Raw genomic sequence first — 13183 nt, forward strand, 5'->3', positions numbered from 1 at the left:
TCACAACTTTAATAGACCTCAGTGCAGCATTCAGCTGAAGACATTTCTTCAGAAGAAACTTATAAACATAGAACCCAGACTCCTCTCTTTAACTAAGACATTTTATTCAAACTCATACTTAAGGGTACATACAGGAGCGCATGATTCCCTAACAGGGATAATTAACACAATAAAGGGGTCAGACAATATATACTGGATCCCATTTTGTTCAGTCTGTACATTAATGATATCCCAAAGTTCCTTCAATCAATTGACATGCATATACCTAAAGTTAAAAATAAACTTGTAAACATTCTGCTTTATGCAGATGACATGGCATTGATGTCGTACACCCAGGTAAGGATGAGAAGATTGCTGCACAGGTTCAGTTCATACTGTGTACTCAACTGTCTGAACATTAATAAGTCCAAGACCAAGGTACAGTGGTACCTCGGGATACGAACTTAATCTGTTCTGTGACTCTGGGCGTATCCCGAGTTGGTCGTAACCTGAAGGAAATTTCCCCATAGGGTTCAATGTAAATCTGGTTAATCCGTTCCGCCCTCCGAATTTGGTCGCACCCCAAAGCAAATTTTCCCATAAGGTTCAATGTAATTACCGTTAATCCGTTCTGGCGTCCGCGGACCATGCATCAGGGGCAGGAAAATGGCCGGGCACAGCGTGGTATGGCGCGAAAATGGCCGGGTGCGGCGCAGCGCAAAAACGGCCAGGCACGGCATGGCACAGCGCAGCAATGGCCGGGCGTGGCGTGGCGCAAAAACGGCCGGGCGCGGCGGGGTGCGGCGCAAAAACGGCCAGGTGCCGCGCGGCACGGCAGAAAAATGGCCACGGACCACGTGTCAGAGGCAGAAAAATGGCCGCGGACCACATGTCAGGGCGGAAAAATGACCGTACCCCGAGGCGGAGTTTGCACATCGAGGTAAATTTTTGCGGCCGGAGCTGGTCGTAACCCGAAAAGTTCGTTAGTAGAGGCATTCGTATCCCGAGGTACCACTGTAGTTGTTTTCAGGAAGAGGATCGGTATAACTGGAGCCTGGACAGGGAACATATAGATCATGCTAAGTCCTATCTATACTTAGGAATCATTTTACAGAAACAGGCTCCTGGCTCCCACATTTCAACAGGAGTTCTTTAAAGGCTACAGCTTGTGCCAATGCCATAAGGCAGTTCACCCATCATAGCTACCCAGGTTCCCTAATTCTAATCATAAAGATATACAATAGCAAAATACTTCCAATGATTACATACGGTGCAGAACTGTGGGGATATATAAATGCTCCCTTACTGGAACAGATACAGTCCACTTTTTTGAAATGCATCTTGAGAGTGGACAATTCTCCACCAGCTCCAGCTATAAGGGCAGAGTTGGGTATACTCCCTATACAAAGTCATCTAGTTATTAAAGTATTCAGCTATTGGCTGACAATCTTATTTATGGACCCAGATAGATTACCCAAGCTGTGTTCGAACAGCAGATGCTTAATATGCCTCCTTGCACTTGGGCTGCCATCTAACAATATGAATTCTCCATCCAATTCCCAGTCTAATCAGATCTGAAGGCCAAGAAAAGCTTGAAACAAAGGGTCTTGGGTGTGGCTGCCCAAGGTGATATCACATCCCTTAAATGTGCTAAGCCCTTGAAGTGGTTGGCTCAACACAAATCAGCCTCCCAGATAGAAAAGTATTTACCAACTTACTTACCCCAACATCTTAGAAGAGCTTTCTCTAGAGCATGTTTTGAACAATTAGATTCTATGGTAAGATATGGGAGGTTCCACTGAGTTCCATTTGAAGAAAGACTGTGTATCTGTGGTGCACCAACTGTTGAAGACATTGCACATATTCTGTTTGATTGCAAACTACATTCTGCAGAAAGGACCATTTACTTAGATCCTTATTTAAAAATTAAAAAATATTGGGACACCCAGGAGAAACTGACCTGCTTCTTACCGGGAACAAACCTTCATATCGCTAGTAAGACTGCAATTTTTATATCAAAGGTCATTTTGAAGAGGACCAACTACCTAGAACAGATTGGGGTGAACAGTAGGGTGACGATTTGTTATGAATATGTCCTACTGTTTTCTCTGTATTTTATATTTTTTTAATATGGTCAGACAACAAATCAATAGTTTCAATAAACTTAAGAATATAGGTCCAAAGAATACTCTAAGCATCCAGATTAGTCCTGCACTGAGGGCCACCAAAGACAAATATGCCTAGGTGGCATGGAGATGAAGCATCAGATGTGAATGTTTGGCTGCCATGTTCCTGCTCATGTTCCAAAGTTTTCCACTATTTGCTCTTCAACTGTAATAAATCCAGATAATAGCTAGTATGCTGGACAAATAAATCCAGAGCCTGGAAATAGGAACCAGGGAAGGATCCCTCTTCTCTTTTGAAGATCTTCCATCCTGGTTTTTAGGAGTCATGTTCTTTGAATGAAAGGAAGAAAAAAATGTGTCTGTGCTCAGCACTGTCACAATGCCTGGGGAAGACTAGCATAGACCTCTCCAGTCTCTTCCCATCTTGAAAAGATAGGCAGAGTGCCATTGCAAGGTTCTTGAACCCCCAGCTTTCAGACACTGCTTCAGCCTCTCCATAAATGCTGCTCAGGATGAAGTTCTCTCAGCCACCACAGGTCTTCGAGACTGAATGGGTCTGAACAGTCAGGTGTTACACATGCTGCTCCCAGGTTTTCCACTATTTGCTCTTCAACTGTAATAAATCCAGATAATAGCTAGTATGCTGGACAAATAAATCCAGAGCCTGGAAATAGGAACCACTCACTCACTCACTCACACACTCACAGCCTGTTGAGGCATGTGGATCTTGCAAGCCCCCCTTGCTTTCTACCTGGGTTTTGCAGATCAGTGCAGCTGGAGCAGACAAGACACACAGCCCTGGTCAACAGCTGGGAAATAATTAGGGACACACACACAAATCACTTCCAACCGAACATTGAGGCACAAGAGGTTCTTTGTAATATATGGAGACCCGGTGAACTTAAAGTAACAGCAAAACTTTACTGGTTGCAAGGTACATTTGCTCTTTCTCATCCACACACGCTCATCCACACTTACCTGTGTCCTTCCCAACTAGGCTGCCAGGCACTAGCTAAAGGGATGGAAGCCGCCAAGTCTGGATCCAAAGATGACTCAGATCAGATGACTCAGATAACTCAGAGTGGGCAGGCTTTGGGACCCCTTTTATCCCCAAAAGTCCTTGCTTGGTTGATTGACAAGTTGATGGGATTGGGGTGAGGGTTTCCCAACCCTCAGGCCCAACTTCTTTTGCCTGGTTCAGGTCCTTTGTTTCCTTAATGATTTGCTTCCTCCTTATCTACCTCCCCAAAGGTAGATAATCGCATAGACAAGATTCCTGGCTTTTGTCCTCTCTGCTTATGTGCCTGCTTTACCTTTAGGTTTTGGCAGCTTCAGCCTAGTCTCACACAGGTATGATCAACACGCTAGGTAAAAAGTCAAAGACATCTGTGATCTGTACTAACAATCTGCAATAAAGAACTTGGCACTTCTTCCAAATGTGGATCTCTTTGTATATTTCTTATTTGAACAAAATAACTACCTGATCACTTCTAAAAAGAGCCAGAGGTGCCCTCCAATATCTTGCAGGCCAAATGGAGTCTCTTCCTCCAAGCCAGTAAATCCCTGAAAACAGTTGTCACAGCTCCAGGGCTGCCACCATCTCTTTTCTTGACAGAGCTATAAATACAATTGCCAAGTACTACTCTGAACTTGCCCTGGAGGAGGAAGAGGCAAGGACCTCCGTCTAATCTACATTTTAGACAAAATTATATCTAAGCACAGTACTACAACAACTCTGCAAGGTTGAGCCATGAGACAATGACTGGCCCCAAGTCCCTCAGGGAGTTTCCATGGCTGAGGGTAGACTACAGCTGGGTGTCCTACTCCAAATCCAACTGACTAGGCAGACAGAGATTGACTGGCCCAAAGTCACCAAGGATACTTCTTTGGCTGAGGGAGGGTGAAAGTGGACCAAAACCTGGGCCTCCCCACTCAAAGGACTGGCCCAAAGTCCCTCAGGGAGCTTCTGTGGTTGAGGAGAGACCTGAACCTGGGTCCTTCTACCCCTTACCCAGCACTTATTTAACTACCTGTTAAAAACAAAAGGGAAAAATAATGAAATGAAAGTGAAAGTGAAAGTGAAATCCCAAAGACCAGGGGCACCTTTAAATTGGACAGAAGAGTGCCAGTCAGCATTTGATCAATTAAAGAGACTGTTTACTACAGAACCAATCTTAAAACACCCTGATCCTGAGAAACCTTTTATAATCCAAGCGGATGCATCAGATATGGCTATAGGGGCTGTTTTACTACAAAAGCCCGAAAATGGGGTGTTGCATCCTTGTGCCTACATTTCTCGAAAGTTTACTGAGACTGAGAGATGATGGTTAGTGTGAGAAAAGGAAGCTTTTGCAGTGCAGTGGGCATTAATGACTTGTAGACATTTGTTAGAAGGATCATCTCATCCTTTTGAAGCTGGACTGATCATAAAATCTTAGAGGCTTTAAAGTCTCCAAGGAAATTATCACCAAAGCAAGTCAGATGGGCTCAGTTTTTCAGTCGGTTCAATTTTACTTTGAAATGTATACCAGAACTTCCTGGCTGACACACTTTCCAGGTTACTGCAGCACAACAGCCAGAGAGAAGAGGTAGTCGCTGCAGTTGTTCCATGTCCCCATATGGGAATGGTAGCTGGTACTAGAGCTCAAGGTAAACAATGAGAGTGCAAACCAGAGGGAGATTTGCTGAATGAGTTAAACTGCAAGTTACAAATGGATGAGTGCTTTCAGAATAATAAAGAGTCTTTGACAAATAAAGATAGAGTGTGGTGGGTAGGTTGAAAGCTGTATGTCCCAACTGAGTCCAGGAAAATGGTCCTAGAACGAGGTCATGACAATAAAACAGCAGGCCATTTTGGGTTTGTGAAGACTTTACACCTCCTATGAAGGCAATTCTGGTGGCCATCTATGAGGAAAGACATAGCAGAATACATAGCCAGTTGCCCAACATGCACTCTGGCAAAAAGACAAGGAGAGAAACCAATAGGCCTTTTACAACCAGTAGTGAGCCCTGAGAAACCTTGGAAACAAATTGCTATGGATTTTATTGTTGAGCTACTTGAAATGAGAAAAAAACAGCGTTTTGGGTAGTAACTGACCTGTTTTCAAAACAAGCCCATTTTGTGGCATGTGCAACTATTCCACCTCCAGGGAAGTTGGCTAAGATGTTTATACAGCATATCTATAGACTGCATGGGTCCCCTGACCGGATCATTAGCGATCGTGGAGTCCAATTCACTTCAAGGTTCTGGAAGGCATTCATGAAGCTAATTGGGTCAGGTCAAGCCCTGAGTTTGAGTAACCACCTCCAGACAGACAGTGCTTCTGAACGTTTGAACTCTGTATTAGAGCAGTATTTAAGATGTCTTGTAAATTATCAGCAGGACAATTGGGAAGAACTCCTGCCATTTGCTGAAGTGGCTTATAACAACACTGTGCATCAGAGCACTGGGTTTACCCAATTCAAAGTGGCTATTGGGCAGGATTTTGTGGCTATCCCAGAACTTCCCCAGGAATCCACTCAAATGGCCTCAGTAGACAAATGGATCAAACAAATGACAGATACTTGGCCAATAATTAAAGCATCATTGCAAGATGCCAGGGAGGATTACAAAACATGCAGATCACAGGCAGTCCCCTGAAAAGGAATGGAAAGTGGGAGACAAAGTGTATTTATTAACTAAGTACCTCAGAACACTGCTGTCAGAGTCTGCACGCTCAATTGCCAAGACCAGTAAATCCTCTGGATTCTATTTGTTTCCAGCAAAGATTTCTTTATTGAGAAGCAGCATACAGCATCCATAGAAAAATTGCTGAGACTGACCTTCCCCAGCCAGAGCTCTCTTTTTAACCCCCCTCTATTCTACTTTTCCCGCTTGAATTCTTTGCACCTCTTCCCAGGTTTCACAGCCGTTCGACCTTGCTGGAGCCTCTAGTCAAGATAACGGTTGCACCTGGCACTTGTTTTATTATTCTCCCTCCCTCCGACTTTTATGGCAGGAACCAGCAAGCAGGTATACCAATCACAGTTCTTGTCTTAACTAACATTCTAACCTATTAGTTATTCATCACAATTCTACATTTTAAGCATACTTTCTAATAGCCTTTAATTGGTAGCTTGTGCAGATCCTGACAACTACAACCATCAAAGAAATTGGGACGCAAGTGCGTGGGGCCTTTTACAATAGAGTCATTAACCCTATTAGAGTTCAACTACAGTTGCCTAAGAATCTTAAGCGAGTTCACCCAGTATTCCATTGTAGCCTCTTAAAACCTTACAAAGAATCACCAGAGTGGCACATGGCACAACCACCACCTGACCCTATAATGATTGAAGGCAAACAGCACTTTGAAGTAAAAGAGATTTTAGATGCCAGAAAACACAGAGGAGAAGTACAATTCCTTATTCAATGGAAGCATTTTCCCAAGTTGCAATGTGAGTGGGTAGCAAAGAAACATGTGCAAGCACCATAGTTGATTAAGGACTTCTACAAGAAATACCCTGACAAGCCAAAATAATGAATTCATTCATGTTGCAAAAATGTGCATATGTTTTACTTCTCTCTCTCTAGTCCCTCTAGAGGTCTCCTTCCATGAAGACCACAACTGATCTTTTTTTTCTTTTTTCCAGAGGGGTGGCATGTCAGAATCCTCACAATCAATCACTTGCACTGCTAGTTCACTTGCTTTGTTTCTGCCATTACAGTAGAGAGGAAGGGAGGGAGGGAAGGTTGGAATGTTAATCATTAGGCACAAATGGGCCATTATCTGGCTCTTAGGAATGCCCAAGGTCATACCAATGTGGGAACCTGAGAACATCTTCAACATGCACAAGAGAGATTCATAGACAGAAGGGAGGGGTGAAATGGGGGTGACGTAAAACTAAGTTTTGGTATGCGTGGGACTCAGTTCCAGCTATGTTTCTAGAGCTGTTCACTACTTTCCAATAAATGAACTTTCCTTTGAACCTATATTGGTTTCAGTGAGAGTTGCTTTCATTGGGAACTGAGTACTGTGGTTCTTATTTTTTTAAAAAAAATAATTTTATTAGAGATTACATTATACAGATAAAACTAATACAAGCTATAAAATGTAAAAATAGAAAATATAGAAAAACATGTCTTATGTATATGTCCTTTTTAGTTATTAAAATCAGCTGATTTCATCTGTAAATTCAATGTTTCATCTTGTTCCATATCCTTCTTGTAATCTGTCATTTTAAAGTCTAGATTTGAATCAATTTCCTTTTTATCCAGTAAAACTTGTTCCTCTTCCATAGCATCATCTATTTCATCAATAATGGCAGAAATCTTTGAAAGTAACTTCTGAGTTATTTGTTAATACATATCTCTCAATACATCCATTGTTTTACTTGCATCTGGTGCCGTCTAGTGTCCAACCTTCAAAGTCCCATCTGATCTTGTTATTTTTATTCCAAATGCAAAAACATCTAGTTCCCTATGGGAAGGATTCTTATATTTAATTTAAATCTATTTTTATTAAATCCATCTGGATCCTTAGTCCATTTATAACTTTCTAAAAACAACACTCCAATCACACTTTTGCTGTTAATTCCAAAACAAAAACAAAAAGCAAATTTTTATAAATCCTTAAACTTGTACTGAAAACTTATTTTGTAAAGGATTGAAGGAAACGCACCCAGTGAAAGCCATAAAATTTGCCATTCTGGAGGTTCTCAATATTTAAAAAGCAATAAAAAAAAAATCAATTCCAAGGTGATTAAAAAATGAGAATCAGCAAAACTGAGTCCAAAAAGGCTACATTATAACTATGAGTTTAGATGGAATTTTCTCTCAACTCCCAGCTGCTCCACTCACCAGCCAACCGCAAAAACATCAGTTCCTGTGGTTTACTCATGAGGAATAGATGTCTGGAGTGCATGTGGGCAATCTCAAGATCTCTCCTTTCTCCAGAGAGATTTTGCTGGCCTGGACCCTACTGCCAGCCGTGAGTTTCAGCCACAATGTTCCCATTTTTCAGGGACATCTTCAGTTTGCCATGCCTCACTGGACGTCCAACCAGCACTTTCACCACTACAACCCACCAGGACTTGGACAAAATGATGAGTTTTGACTTGAAATTGATCTTTTGCCACAGAAGAAAATTTAATTTACTCCTGATTGTTACCAGGATTCTTGTTTCTGTTGAAGTATACTTAAGGCAACATATGAAAATAAAAGAGCCCAAAGGGAATAAACTCTAAGAAATAAATATAAAATAGACAACATATGATGGTAAGCAGCAAATGCATACATTTTATAGCAAAATCCACTAGAGAACACTTTCATATGAATTATCTTACCTACATCTTACAGAGAAGCCACTTCAATGCAGTTAGCAGCCTTGCAAACTAATCCCAAAGAAAGGTAGGAAAGGTGGTGAACTGGTGCTTGAGGCTTCCCCACAAACAGATCTCCAATCTCTTCCTCAACATGTATTTATTATTTTTGCGCATTACTGACATAGGTTCTGCAGAGCTGAAGAAGCCCTGGACATCATGAATTGGGCCCTTTTCTTTGCTACCAACAAAGAAGACAGCAGATTAAGCTTTTAACGTGAAATGGCTTGCACAGAATTTTATGTTCCCCCACAGCTTTTCTCTTGTTCGTCTTCTTGCTAACATAAAAAATGCATGAAGCAGGATTAACTGCACAATATCTGTCTTTCGGCTGGTTATGCTGGTGGGCCAATTCTAGTTTTCTTCCATGTACAGTATAGCTGATGCAACCAAGTGTCTAGAAACTTGCTTTAAAAGCAGCAAGTCATGCCAACCAGGTGTAGAGGAGTATGGAGATGGCCTTGAAGAAGGAATTCAACTAACCCCAGGTTAGCCCTGGAAGGGAAGGGGGGGGGACCTCAAGATTGCCCTGCCTTGATGTTCTTTGATATTGGGGGGAGGGGGGGGATAAAGAATCTCTGTCAGACTTTCAAGACTCTGTATTATACTTTTAACATAGAGTTCTAGTAGTCCTTATGGAATCTGTTTCCTAATCTGACCTGTCCTGAAGGGCTAACATCCTGAGAGAACCATCCAAAATATGGAGGGGTGATACTTTTATTAGGTCAACTAAACTGACAAAATTACTCCAAGCTTTCAAGTGTCAAGAACTCTTCATCCAAGTTACTGTTGGAAAAAAAGAAAGGAAAGGAAATTGTGGCTGAGGTGGGAACCATTTGGTATTAGGCTGCATCTCTAGACAAAGAATGGTAGGGAACTTTCAGACATGCAGGGAGCACTGGGTGTTTTTATATACAGAGCAAGGACAAGTTGAAGGCACTTGGTCTGTTCAGTCTGGAGAAACAAGGCCAAGGGGAGACACAATAGCCGTGTTCAGGTAGATAAAGAGAAACTACAGGGAAGATGGCCAAAAAAGTATTTTCCCTGGCCAGTTGCAGTTACTTAAATTTAATTTAAATATAAGAGAAAAAATCCTGATAATATACAACAGATAGGTATACAACAGTGAAACAGTCTTCCTTGGGAGGTTATGAGTTTTCCATCTCTGGAAATATTTAAGAAGAAGCTGGACAGCCACCTCTCATGGATGGCTTAAATGGTTTTCCTGCACATTGCAGAGGGTTGGACTAGGTGATCCTTGTGATAAGTTTCAACTCAACATTTCTGTGACTATTATTCAGGACAGGACTGGCATTCTCTGTGTTCTCGTGAACTGGAATTAATATACTATGTTCAGGCAGGAGAATAAGTTGGAGGCTGTGAGCCTCCCTGAGGGTGGGGATCCAGCCTGAGCAAGGATTAGTGAGCAAGTTTTATAGCTGGAACAGAAAGGAGGTTTATGGGAATTGGTAAAACTGAGCACCAACCAGCCCCATCCTCCCAGGAGGAGAGTCCAAGAGTACATGTCCATGCATGTGCTTGGGAAGGAAGGCAGAAGAATGTGACCTTGAAAGACACAGAGGGGGCACAGTGGAAATCCTCTCTTCATCTGCCCCCTAGTGGTTAGTAGGGCATGAGGCGCTAAAGAATCAGTGCCACTGGATTTGGACCTCCAACAGACTAGAACCAAAAAGCACAGCAGGAGTACTAGCCCTACAAGCATGAGAGTTGGCTGGTATGTTTGGGTTTCATGTCTAAATGAGTTTCAGCTTTTCATCATCAAGCGTTCCACTCTTTTACTCTGCACATATTAATGGATGAGTTATCCAACAATCTGTCTTGCCCAATGGACAGGAAGGACAGAAGCAAGCAGGGTTAATGTTCACTCCGGTGCCCTGGTTTCTGTGCCTCAGCAGAACAAAAGCTAACTGGCCTTCCTCACCACTCGAAGCTCCTTGGTGAAGAGAAGTCACAGGATGATGCAGGGGATCTACTCCAACCTGGTGAGTAGGTGCGCAATAAATGTGACAAATGCCTCCCCTTGGAGCACAAGAACTCACGGGGGGCGTGCGCTTGTTGCCCCAGGTCTTACCTGCTTGGCTGCAGAGAGCTCCCTCTGCCCCCTCTGCGTAGCCCCACGGTGTCATCTGCTAGCCCCAGGGCCAAGATGGCAAGTTCCTGTAAAACTCTGCCCAGCATGCTGTGGACTGCCTCATGGGCAGCCTCATCCATTTGACTTTTGGTTGCTCTAAGAAAGCCTGGCTGGCCATCTTCCCATCTTATTTGGTTTTCTTATCCTGTGGTCCCAACTATAGTTTGGCACAGTTGTCACTCAGCTTTTCTCTTACAGGCCCTTCCTGCTGCTCAATCATTTACCTCAAAAATAATTGTAATTACCAATAGAAGAGAACATATGTAGCTCAGGGGTGAACTGTGGAGTCCTTGGTGGTCTCCGAGCTTGGTTGTTTTCTTGCAGAAGTTTTCTTACCCAACTAGATAACATCTTCAGTGCTTGAAGGGAGTGGGGTTTGCTCCCTGCTTATATACAGTAGCTTGCCTTGTCACTGTTGGTGGGGATGTTATTTTCTCCTTGGTTAGGGTTAGGGTTAGGTTTGAGAGGAGACCTCTGCAAGAAAACAACCAAGCTCAGACAACACCAAGGCCTTCATAATTCTAATTATAAGCCATAATCATAACCATCAAAACCCAACATGCTTCCTGCCATGGAAAACAATTTTAAGCAACTTTACCTTCGAGCATGATTCATTCTAATTGCAGGACTTGGGATTTTCTAGCACAGAGCACCCATGTTCTCTCCCCATCCCTCTACTCCATGTTTCCCAAAGTCAAAGGACCTTCTGAAAGAGCCTGACTGGAGGCAACTTTTGTTTTGGTTCTCATTTGTGCTTTGCCTACAGAGTCATTACCAGAAATTCTTTCAAATGATCCTTGTCCTAGGGATCGGTGGGAACCTTCTCGTTGGCTACCAGATTTCTGTGATCAACTACCCCTCTGTGGTAAGAAGCACCTTAGGTTGGTAGGTTGGGAGACAGAGACTCCTCTGCCAGGTAGCACCCATCAGGGTTAGGGTTAGGGCTACTCCAAGGCTACTCCGAGGCTGCCTCCTGTCTTTTCTGGACCCAGAAGACTGCCATATGCATGCCCCCAACCCCCCTGCAGTGAACGAAGACAGCTCCCTTTCTGTGTGTTGAATGGTATAATTCTGAAACTGATTCAGATGAAGACCGAAAGCAGGTGAAAGTGGATTGCAGGCCCGTCTCTGTTCCTGTCCATATTGATCAACATATTTGGCTGTTAGGACAAACTGAATTCTAAGGCCAGGATAACTTTGAATTAGCAGCTTATCCTGATAAGTCATAGCTAAAGTGCTGTGCCACCCCCAGTCAGAAGAGTGCACAGACAAGTAAATGGTCATTATATAATGGGGCAGGATCCTTTCTTTTGAGTTTGCTTCCACAGCCTGCCTCTTCCATTTCCTTAACTCTTGGATGGAACTGGTCCTCAGCCAGATGCAAAGATGCCCCAGGTGCTTCAAGCAGAGTTTCTTGGGGCTCTTCTTCATGGCTGGGTAACGTACATTCTTCTAGGCCTTGATTTGGCAGGAAGACATGCAGACACAGGCTATACTGCCCCCACCCATTTGAGCTTCCCTGCTCCCCAGAATGTGCGGTGGGCCTGGGTTAGGAAACTCTGGGAACCCCCTCTTAGCTTCATCCCATATCTAAGTCAGTCAGATGTTTTTTAATTTTTGTTTTTTGCCATGAGACTGTTTTGCTGAAACAAATGAACAAAATCTCCTCTGCCAATACAATGCAGATCAATAGCTCCCTCCCACTTCATTCAGCTCCTCCGATAAGTTCCACTGACTAGTCAGCCAGAATTTTTTCTTTGCAACTTTTCTTTTGCAAGTGATATGTGTCAGAACTTGCATGGAAATGGATCGTGCTTCATCCCACTCCCTTCAGCTGGTCAGCCAGAATTTTATTCATTTATTTGCTGTATGAATAAAGGGTAATCAAATAGCAATAGTCCTCTTGCTAAATAAATGTATACATTCTGGGCTAATAAGCCTGCTCTGTGCAAGCCAAATGCCCTGTCTCTCTTGCAACCCAAGCCATAATGGACACAGGGATCAGTGCCCATCAAAAGGAAGGAGACTGAAAGGCCCACCTGTCCATGAGGGTGGAGCTCACAGACATGCTCCCACTTCACTCAGTGCACTTCCTAACCAACAACCTGAGAGTTGAGATATTCCTGGTTAAAGGCAACAACAACAGCAATATAGGCTTCACAAGCTAAGTGTCCCATCTCTCTCCCAAGCAAGTCAAAATAGCCTTAGAAAGCATTGTCCAGCAACTAGACAGACTTAAGCAGCTAGACTTCATCACCCACACCATCACCAGCCTTGTCACTGATGCCTTGTAGTTTGTTCATCATACGGCAAGACTTGTGTCAGGAGAAGACTGTTTTAGTAGAAGAACCAAAGGTGACTTCTCTCTACCTGGATGAGACAGAGGCCATATCATGAGAATGTGTCCCTCATGGTAGTAGTTAGATGGTATCTTTGTGCCACAGAAAGCTGGATGTAAGAATGAGGCCTTTACCTGTTGCCAGTCATAATGGTGCACCCATTCCACCTTTCCTTTCTGTTCTATGGTATTTTGTTGGTGGTAAGTAAAAGAGAAGCAGGAGAAAACATA

This window comes from Python bivittatus, unplaced genomic scaffold (genome assembly GCF_059951505.1).
Source record: "Python bivittatus isolate LINGU-HERP-01145 unplaced genomic scaffold, Pbiv_v1 ctg000390_np1212, whole genome shotgun sequence".
In the NCBI taxonomy this organism is placed as follows: Eukaryota; Metazoa; Chordata; class Lepidosauria; order Squamata; family Pythonidae; genus Python; species Python bivittatus.